Raw genomic sequence first — 9,785 nt, forward strand, 5'->3', positions numbered from 1 at the left:
AGCCACCTAAGTTCTAACCTAGTCGAGTCGCAGCTCGATAGTAAAAACGGAAAAATACCTAAATTGCTCTAAGTATTAAGTTTGCTCTGAGAAAGCTCTCTCTTGCTCCTCGCCTTAAGCCCTCATTATATACTCTCTCTAGGTCGGTTTGCACCTTTTCCTGGGCCGAATTCGTCGCGAGACGGGCTTTTCCATTTTTCGTCACCCTTCATGATTATCTTCGGAAACTTGACATTTGTATTTTCCTGCGGATAAAAAATAGACCGTCATATCAGCCTTAGGCTCAATCCTGTTCTAAAATCGTAAGTGGGCCGTTTAGCCGCGGTTCAGGCCCCTTTTGGGCCGTTTTGGGACTTCGACGTTTTTATGATTTTTCCTAAGAAACAACCGTTGGTTTTTCCGTAAGGATTCCAATTCCCCGTATAGTTAAGGCGACTGGTGTTCAAGCTAACCATAGCCGTTTTATGCGGCAGGCAGGAATCCATTTCGACGACCAAGTTCTTATAACTTTTCCCGAAGTCTTTCTCTGATAATCCTAAGCGAGACGAGACATGGGTATTGCGTCCGAGGTCCCGAGGATTGTGTTACGGGAACTTAGACGAGGATGCAAGGTTTTGGGACAGGAGGTCGGTCCTCGCCCATGGGCGAGGTGACTTCGGCGCGGGTCGTCCTCGCCCATGGGTGAGGTGACCTCGGCGCGGGGTGAGGTGACCTCGGTGCGGATCGTCCTCGCCTGAGGTGGCCTCGGCGCGGGTCGTCCTCGCCCATGGGCGATGTGACCTTGGCGCGGGTCGTTCTCGCCCATGGGCGAGGTGACCTCGGTGCGGGTCATCCTCGTCCAGGGGCGAGGTGACCTCGGTTGAGACTGTCCTCGCTTACGATCGAGACCTCATCCAGACTGATCCTCTTGTCGACATTCCTTGGTTCGCATCCGCAAAAAACTGTGTTTTACTTGATTAACCGTTTTCCGGGAATGTCTAGTTTTCAAGGATCGATCGAGAGTTGGTTTTCCGGGAACTTTCAGATATTGATTCCGTCGTGACCGGTTTTGACCCCAACAACATTCTCTGAAAATCTTCACTGTGACATGAGAGAGACTTGTTGGCAAACATAATCCACAATATTGTAAAATATACAATACAAAACAACTACGTATTAATGTGCAACCATGGCCAGAACGAGTGACTCATAAAACTCAGAGACCAGTGCAGATTTCATAGCCCATTGATACAATTACTTGTGCAGCAAGAAACAATAAAATTTGTATTTGTGCAATAAATTTGAACAGGGAAGCATTATATTACATGACTTGCCTAATCTAAGGCAATTATAGTTTTGGCAATAAGACCATATGCTCGCTCCATTATGATACCTTCCCGTTTTCGAATATCCGGTGGATGAAGAGGCTTAAGATTCTCTCTAACTGTAAATACTTATTGAATAGGAGTTTTAACTTAAGTCCTTGACATTGCTGGTTAAAAATCTAATCAAATTGCTGAGTTTTCTAGTCTTCTAGATTCCCCATGGTGGATAAGTTAAACGGATAAAAACAAAAGATTTTGGAGATAGTATGGTATAGGTTTGCCAACAAGTCCCCCTCATATAACCCTAAAAATTTCCCAAAAGAACTGGCTTTTAAGTAATATCAACAAAGGTTTGGAAAATGGTAACTAAAACGAAGGGCAGAGGTTATTTTATAGCTGCTGATCGGGTAAGTGCCCAATACGATTCATTTGTTTTGGTTTCTCTACTTTCTTATTCATATTAAAAAGAAAAAAATTATGTTAATTAAAATATTGAAGGAGGAGACGACTTCCAGAGTCAACTAAGAAGCCATTTTATTAGAAAAAAAATCTTGATTCTCTGTATTTGGACCAATGCTTAGGCAACATTGTTCTATCTGTGGCTTGTGAGAACAAAGAAGTTACCAGTGACTTCCCGGAGTGGAAATCCAACAATGCGAGCTTCGACAGTTCTACTCTGTAGTGTTGTTCTGATTCAGGTGTTTGCGGCTCAAATTGATGCTAAAAGATCAAGAAGTCCATGGCAGACACTCAGTGGTTAGACTTCTGTCACTTTCTATCTCTTTGTTAGTTTCTTTACGCATGAATCTCCAAGAAAAATAGGAGAAATCCTAGAGAAAGTAGAGCATATATGCAGTAGAAGAGGTTGGGATTGTAAGAAAAGATGTGAATAAGTGAAGAACACTCAAGAATAGTGAGAAACAGAGGGAGTTAGATCCAGAAAAGTAGAGCGAGAGCTTAGCCAGAGTAAAGAGAAAAGAAGGAGAACTATTTCCTTAAATCTTTAGTTTCTGCATAAAAACACATATATAGACAAACAAGGGAGAGAGAATGACTGAAGTACACAATGGACAAAAGCTTGTATCAATCCCCAACAGCTATATCATATTTGAATTCAAATCTGTGTGTAACACTTAAGTGCAGTGAAGTGCAGCAAAGTGTAGTGAAGTGCAGCCAAATGCAGCCTACTGCATCCTAGTGCAGTGAAGACTGTTTTTTTCTTTCATCATATCTCTTTACTTCTTCAAGTCAATATTCCCCCTCAAGCTTAGCCATAAGATATGGTTAAGCTTGGAACACCATGAAGACATTCCTCATTAAGACTTTAGTATGCAAAACCCAGTGGAACAAAAACACACTAAGGAAAAAGAATAGATGCTTCATAACTGAGAGGATCATGATCTATACATATCCATGAGTCCCAACCTTGTATGGATGAACTCACAGACTTTGGTGTTTCCTCATTTGGTGAAGATGTCAGCGAGTTGATCTTCACTTCTTGTGTAGCAAGGTCATATGATCTGTTGCTCTACAACTTGTCTCACTTTGTGACAATCCACCTCAATGTGCTTTGTCCTCTCATGAAACACTGAGTTCGATGCTATATGAATAGCCGCCTCATTATCACAATGCATTATGATCGGTGATGTCGTCTCTATACCCAAGTCTCTTAGCAGGTTCTTGATCCAAATGAGTTCACTAGTAAGCTTCCTCATTGTCCTATACTCTGCCTCAACACATGAACATGATACCACCTTTTGCTTCTTGCTCTTCCAAGTAACTAAGTTTCCTCCAATGAAGGTGCAATAGCCTATTGTAGACCTCCTGTCTACTCTATCACCAGTCCAATCTGCATCACAATATCCCACAATTTATGTGCTTTTGTTGCATCTCATCCAAACACCTTGACCTGGAGCCTCCCTTAGGTATCTCATGATCCTTTCCACCATATCCCAATGATGAACTTTAGGTGCTTGCATATGCTGGCTGACTTGGTTTACAACAAAGCAGATGTCTGGTCTTGTAATGGTGAGATAGATCAGCTTCCCAACCATCCTCCTATAGAACTTGTAGTCTCCAAATGGTTTATCCTCAAACTCCCCCGCAAGACTTTGTAACCTTCTTCAAGTGGTGTTTTAGCTACTCTTGCTCCAAGCTTTCCTGCCTCATTTAAAAGATCAAGTGTGTACTTTTTTTGAGATAAGAAAAGCCCCTCTTTAGAGCGGCATATTTCTATCCCTAGAAAGTATTTTAACTCACCCAAATCTTTAATATCAAATGTAGACTTAAGAAAAACTTTAGTTGAGATGATACATTCTTTGTCACTTCATGTGACGATGATATCATCTACATAGATCAGTATCACCATGATTCCTTGCTTGCTTGTGAGAGTGAAGAGAGTATGATCAGTTTTTGATTTTACAAACCCTCTTCCATTGAGCGTTGTACTCAGCTTGTGATATCAATCCCTTGGTGATTGTCTTAATCCATAGATTGCTTTCTTCAATCTTAGGATATTCCCTGGCTTGACCATATCTTCCATACCCGGAGGTGGCCTCATGTAAACCTCATCTTCTAGATCTCTTTGAAGAAAAGCATTCTTGACATCCATCTGCCATAAATCTCATTCCAGGTTCACTACCAAGGAGAGTAGAATTCTTATAGTGTGGAGTTTAGCTACTGGTGCAAATGTATTCAGATAGTCTTCTCCGTAGACTTGAGTGTATCCTCTTGCAGCCAGCCTTGTCTTCCTCCTTTATGGTTTTCCATTGGCAAGATACTTGATGGTGAAGAGCAGGCGGCTTGTAACAGCTTTCTTTCCTTTGGGAAGCTCAGTTTCATACCAAGTATCATTCTTGATCATGGCACCAACTTCATCCCCAACTGACTCTCTCCACTCTTCATGCTCCATGGCTTCTTCATAAGTCTTGGGAACATACTCTTGATCCAGATTGCTGATGAAGACTACATGCTCTTGAGGATAACTTGCAAAAGAACAGGTTGCTTGGATAGGATGAGCCACTGCATTGTTGTTGAAATACACTCTGGTGTCGACCCACTTGGATGGTTTCTTAACTCTTGTACTCCTTCTCAAGACTTGAATATGCTGCTCTTGCTCCCTTTCTTCTTCTGGTTCTTGATCTTCACTTGATTGAGTAGAACCTTCTTCATGCATTTCATCTTCATCATGAGCTGCTGCTGAATCTTCTTGTCTTTGCTCTTGTGATTCAGGTTGATTGCCCCCCTCATGACCATGATGGACTGTTTCTTCAATTGGTGCAGCTTCATCCACAACTTGAGGTATATGTGAAGTGTTTGGTACCCCACTGGTTTGAGGCTGGCTGATGCCTAGGCTTTCCAGAATGATTCTCAAGTTGTTTGCCCTATCTGAAGGTCCTTGTGAGAGATCCTGGACGCTTTCCCAATTCTTCTCAACATAGTACCCTTTTGATTCCACAAACTTAATATCCCTTGAGACCATAACTCTTCTTGATTCAGGTATGTAGCACTTGTACCCCTTATGCGCATGAGTATACCCTATGAACATGCCCTTGACAATCTTGGCTTCAAGGTTGTTTCTTTGTTCTCCTGGTATCAAGACATCGCACACACACCCAAACACACGCAAGTGATCAATTGGAGGTTTAACTTTGTTTAATACCTGAAAAGGAGAGACATCTTGGAGGACTTTGGTGGGGATCATGTTGCTCAGATAACATGCTTAAACCACAACATCTCCCCAAAACCTCTTTGGAACATTGGTATGGAACATCATGCTCTTTGCAATCTCCATAAGATGGTGATTCTTCCTTTCAGCAACTTCATTCTGTTGTGGTGTGTATGGGCAGCTTGTTTGATGAATTATGCCATGTTTTGCTAAGTGATGTTTGAAAGCAGTGCATGTGTATTCCCCAGCATTATCATACCTAAAATTTTTTATCTTGGAATTGAAATGGTTAGATACATAGTTTTGGAAGTTAATAAAAGCTTCTAGAACTTTATCTTTAGTTTGAATCAGGGTGAGCCATGTATATTTTGATTTTTCGTGTATGAATGTAACAAAATATTTATGATTCTCCCTAGACACGCAAGATGCTGTCCAAACATCTGAGTGCACAAGATCAAAGCAATTTTCATAAATTTTCTTAGGATTAGGGAAAACAAATCTCTGATGTTTACCAAGAATACAAGCCTCACAACTTTCATTCTCTAAAAATAGATTAGGTAACATCAATCCTAAGGCATGAGAATGAGGGTGACCTAATCTAGCATGCCATAAAACATTACTAGCTAAAACAAAAGCATAATTGAAAGCATAAGATAAATTTAAAAGCATTGTGTCTTCAAGCAAGTAAAGCTCTCCCTTGCTCACACCCTTTCCCAGCATCTTACTGGTCTTATTATCCTGAAAGCACACATCATTAGGACTGAAAATAACATTGCAACTTAGGTCATTAGTTGTTCTCTTAACAGATAATAAATTGGATGTGAAAGTAGGCATATAAAGAGCTTGAGACTCCTTATCAAACAGTTTTAAGATTCCTACTCCTTCAATTGGAATTCTATCACCATTAGCAATCACTACACTCCCTAGAGAAGGTTTAACATTACTAATCAGTCTAGCATCCCTAATCATATGATGAGAAGCTCATGAATCAATGATAAAGGTCTAGTAATATGTGAAGCACTGTGAATAGAATTTAAAGCATTAACACTGATGTTACCGGAGTTTGCATTGATAGCCTTGATAAGGGCTTCAATGTCTGACTTGCGAATGAAGGCATCATCAGGAGATGGCTGAGACATGGAGGATGTGGATCCACCAGTGTGGGTGGTCGAGATCATAGCTCTTCCATCTTCTCCTATGCGTATGGAGCTTGGTGTTGTGGTCTCTTGAACTCTTACCTCATGTGCTCTAGCCTGATTGTATCTGTTGCCTGAGGCTGGTCTGAAGTGAGGGTGAAGGATCCAGCAATTGGTTTTAGAGTGGCTTTGCTTCTTACAATGCTCACAAGTTACATACTTGTCTTCTCCTCCTCTTGGTTTGAAGTAGGCTTTGTTGGCTGCAACACTGTCCACTTTCTCAGCTTTACTTGCCATAGATAGCTCCCCCTTTCCCCCCAAACAAACCATCAGATCCTAACTCCTTTTGGAGTTGAGCACACACATCATCAAAGCTTGGAAGCTCCTTAGCTCTCAATATGTGTTTGAGCAGATCATGGAAGCTTGGAGGGAGTGTGAGAAGCAGTCCAATGACCTTATCTTGCTCACGCCTTTCTTCTATTATGCTAGGATCAGTGGTGCTTGGCCTCAGCATCTCAAGTTCAGACCACAGCTGGCTATACTTTCCAAGGTGCTTAGTGAAGTCCATCTCCTCTTGCTGCAAGTTGTTGATAGCTCTCTTTACTTCAAAGATTCTGGTGAGGTTTCAAGGTGTTCCATAATTGTTTTGCTGTCTCACAATGTAAGTAAGAATCCATGATAGGAGTATCAAGTGAGCTTTGCAAGACAGACAGCACCATGAGATCCTTCTGACTCCATTTGCTTTTATCTGTCACTACAACCTCCTTGTCATCTTCCCCTTGAGTGATTTGCTTTGGTGTCTCACTTGAAGTGATGTGCTCCTATAAACCTCTTCCACCCAAAGCTGTCTTGGTTAATCTCGACCAAGTAATGTAGTTAGGACCCTTGAGAGTAACTGGAATCATCAATGGCCTGTTCTGCTCCATCTTCACTTTGCGCCAGAAATAGATTTTGAATTTTCTAGGCTGGATTGGAGATATTAAGTAGAACATGATATACTCTCTGGAAAAGAAGTAGAGTAGACAGAACAGAGTAAGCAATCTCAAGAATCAGAGAAAAATTCAAAACCCTAATCTATTACCCACTGGATAAAAGAACTGGCAAAGGATTTTGAAGCAATGGAACAGATTAAGTAAAAAAACAGTGAATCAGAGTGTATTTGCGGAAGAATTGGGTAATCAGGAGCTTAAGAGCTCTGATACCATGTAAGAAAAAATGTGAAATAAGTGAAGAACACTCAAGAATAGTGAGAAACAGAGGGAGCTAGATCCAGAAAAGTAGAGAGAGATTAGCCAGAGTAAAGAGAAAAGAATGAGAACTATTTCCTTAAATCTTTAGTTTCTGCATACAAACACATATATAGACAAGCAAGGTAGAGAGAGTGACTGAAGTACACAATGGACAAAAGCTTGTATCAATCCCCAACAGCTATATCAGATTTGAATTCAAATCTGTGTGTAACACTCAAGTGCAGTGAAGTGCAGTAAAGTGTAGTGACGTGCAGCCAAATGCAGCCTACTGCAGCCGAGTGCAGTGAAGACTGTTTTTCTTCTTTCATCATATCTCTTTACTTCTTCATGCCAATAGGGATAATCATGGATAGTCTCTTTTATAAAGAAAAACTTGTGACTACTTTTATATTTCTTACCAGGTGATGCTCCTCTTGTGATTGCTCGTGGTGGGTTTTCTGGATTGTTTCCAGATTCAAGTATTGATGCTTACAACTTCGCAATGCAGACAAGTGTAGCCGGTGCTGTTATATGGTGTGATGTTCAGCTAACCAAAGATGGACATGGGATTTGCTTCCCTGATTTAAAATTGAACAATGCTTCAAATATTGGAGATGTTTTCCCAAATCGCCAAAAATCTTACCCGGTTAATGGAGTCACTACTCTGAGTTGGTTCACCATTGATTTCTCCTTGAGAGATCTCAAGAATGTTTCTTGTAAGTATTTATGACTCAACTACCTTTCTGTAAAAACATAATTTGTATTTATCTTGTTACTACTCACGAATGTCGTTTCTGTTTTCGCATGTTTGCAGTGATCCAAGGAATATTTTCCTGATCAGGAAAATTCGACCGAATATATGCGATTTTAACTGTTCAGGATGTAACGACACAGACAAAACCAGAAAGTTTTTGGTTAAAAGTTCAGCACGAAGCGTTTTATATTAAACATAATCTGAGCATGGGTAGTTTTCTGATATCAGCTTCGAGAACTGTTTCCATTGACTACATCTCTTCCCCTGAACTGAATTTCTTTCAGAAAATTACTGGCCGTTTCGGGCGTAAATGTAGAGGGTGAATTCGACATCCCTCAAGGCCTGAAGAACAGACGGCCCAGCCCACTCAGGACGAAACGGTGGATCGGCATGATGGCTCAAAACGCGCGTCTAAGCGTCTCCGACTTAACGGCCACTCGAGATAGTATGGGCTTCTCGGCCCAACGAGTTAGAAGCCCACGAAGACGATGCAAACTAGGTCACGGGAGAGCACGAGGTCAACTATATAAAGGGAAGGAGATGCAACGAGAAAAGGATCTGAAATCACTGATACTCACTGGGCGGCTAGATTAGGGTTTTACCTTTGTTATCTCGCCTTGTTGTATCTTTCCGGCAAAGCCTTCGAGGCTCCGGTACCTTTCCTTTCACGCATTTTCTTTCCTTGTAACCGACGAAACGCTCTTCCGACCATTAATAAGACGTCTTTGCTTAAACCCACCTCTAAAACCGAACGTTCTCTCGTTCCATACCGTTTCCCGATCAAACAGTTGGCGCCTACCGTGGGGCCTTCAGCAAAGCAACGTCGACAAGATGGCGACGAGTAACGACGGCTCTTCCTCTGGAGAAGATCGTGAAGCCACCGAAGTAACGCCGGCATCCTTCCCCGTGACTCCGACACCACTTCAACCCGCTTCAATAGAAACTATCATGGCGCGCCTTGCGCAGCAAGACGCAGCCCAGAAAGCGGCGAAAGACCAAATCGCAGCACTTGCAAAGATCTTAGCCCCCCTCGCTGCGAACGTAGAAGCTCCGACGGCACAGTACCAAAGACATCTGTTTAACACAGAAAGAGACTGGTGCAGCACCAACGCAGACTGCCAACCAAGATCTCGCCGATGATGACGTGGCCCAAACCCCGGTCAGCCTTGATGCGCAGACGATAAACGAGCTCGCCGCGCTGAAACAGTCGGTGCTGGATATTAACTCCAAGATCCATCATGTCACTACGTCCGCCCCTCAGATCGAGCGAGTCCTAGCAGAATCTCTCCAGACACCGTTCACCGAAAAGATAACGACGGTCCGCCTCCGAAAGATGGAAAAGCTCCGTCTTCCAACTTTCAACGGTGTATCCGACCCTTCTGCTCACGTCACATCCTTCAATATCGCGATGCGACGCGCGAACCTCTCTGATGAGGAAAAAGACGCCGGCTTTTGTCAACTTTTCGTCAAAACCCTGGAAGGTATCGCTCTTAACTGGTTCACCGGTCTTCAGGAGAACTCCGTTGATAGTTTTCACGACCTCTCGACGGCAAGAAGCCACCGCCACGGATCTTTGGAATCTCAACCACGTGAACGGACAGAGCTTGAGAGATTTTGTGGAGAAGTTCAAATCCATTGTCTCGAAAGTCGACGTACCAGATCATATAGCCGTGGAGTCGTTGATGAACACCCTCC

General features: G+C 42.4%; 1 pseudogene; it reads left to right on the top strand.

Annotated features, from left to right (window-relative positions):
* Positions 1–1,860: 1,860 nt before the first annotated feature.
* Positions 1,861–9,785, top strand: part of LOC106327362 — a 22,911-nt pseudogene continuing 14,986 nt past the window's right edge.

The sequence above is a fragment of the Brassica oleracea genome, chromosome C2 (assembly GCF_000695525.1).
Source record: "Brassica oleracea var. oleracea cultivar TO1000 chromosome C2, BOL, whole genome shotgun sequence".
Classification (NCBI taxonomy): Eukaryota; Viridiplantae; Streptophyta; class Magnoliopsida; order Brassicales; family Brassicaceae; genus Brassica; species Brassica oleracea.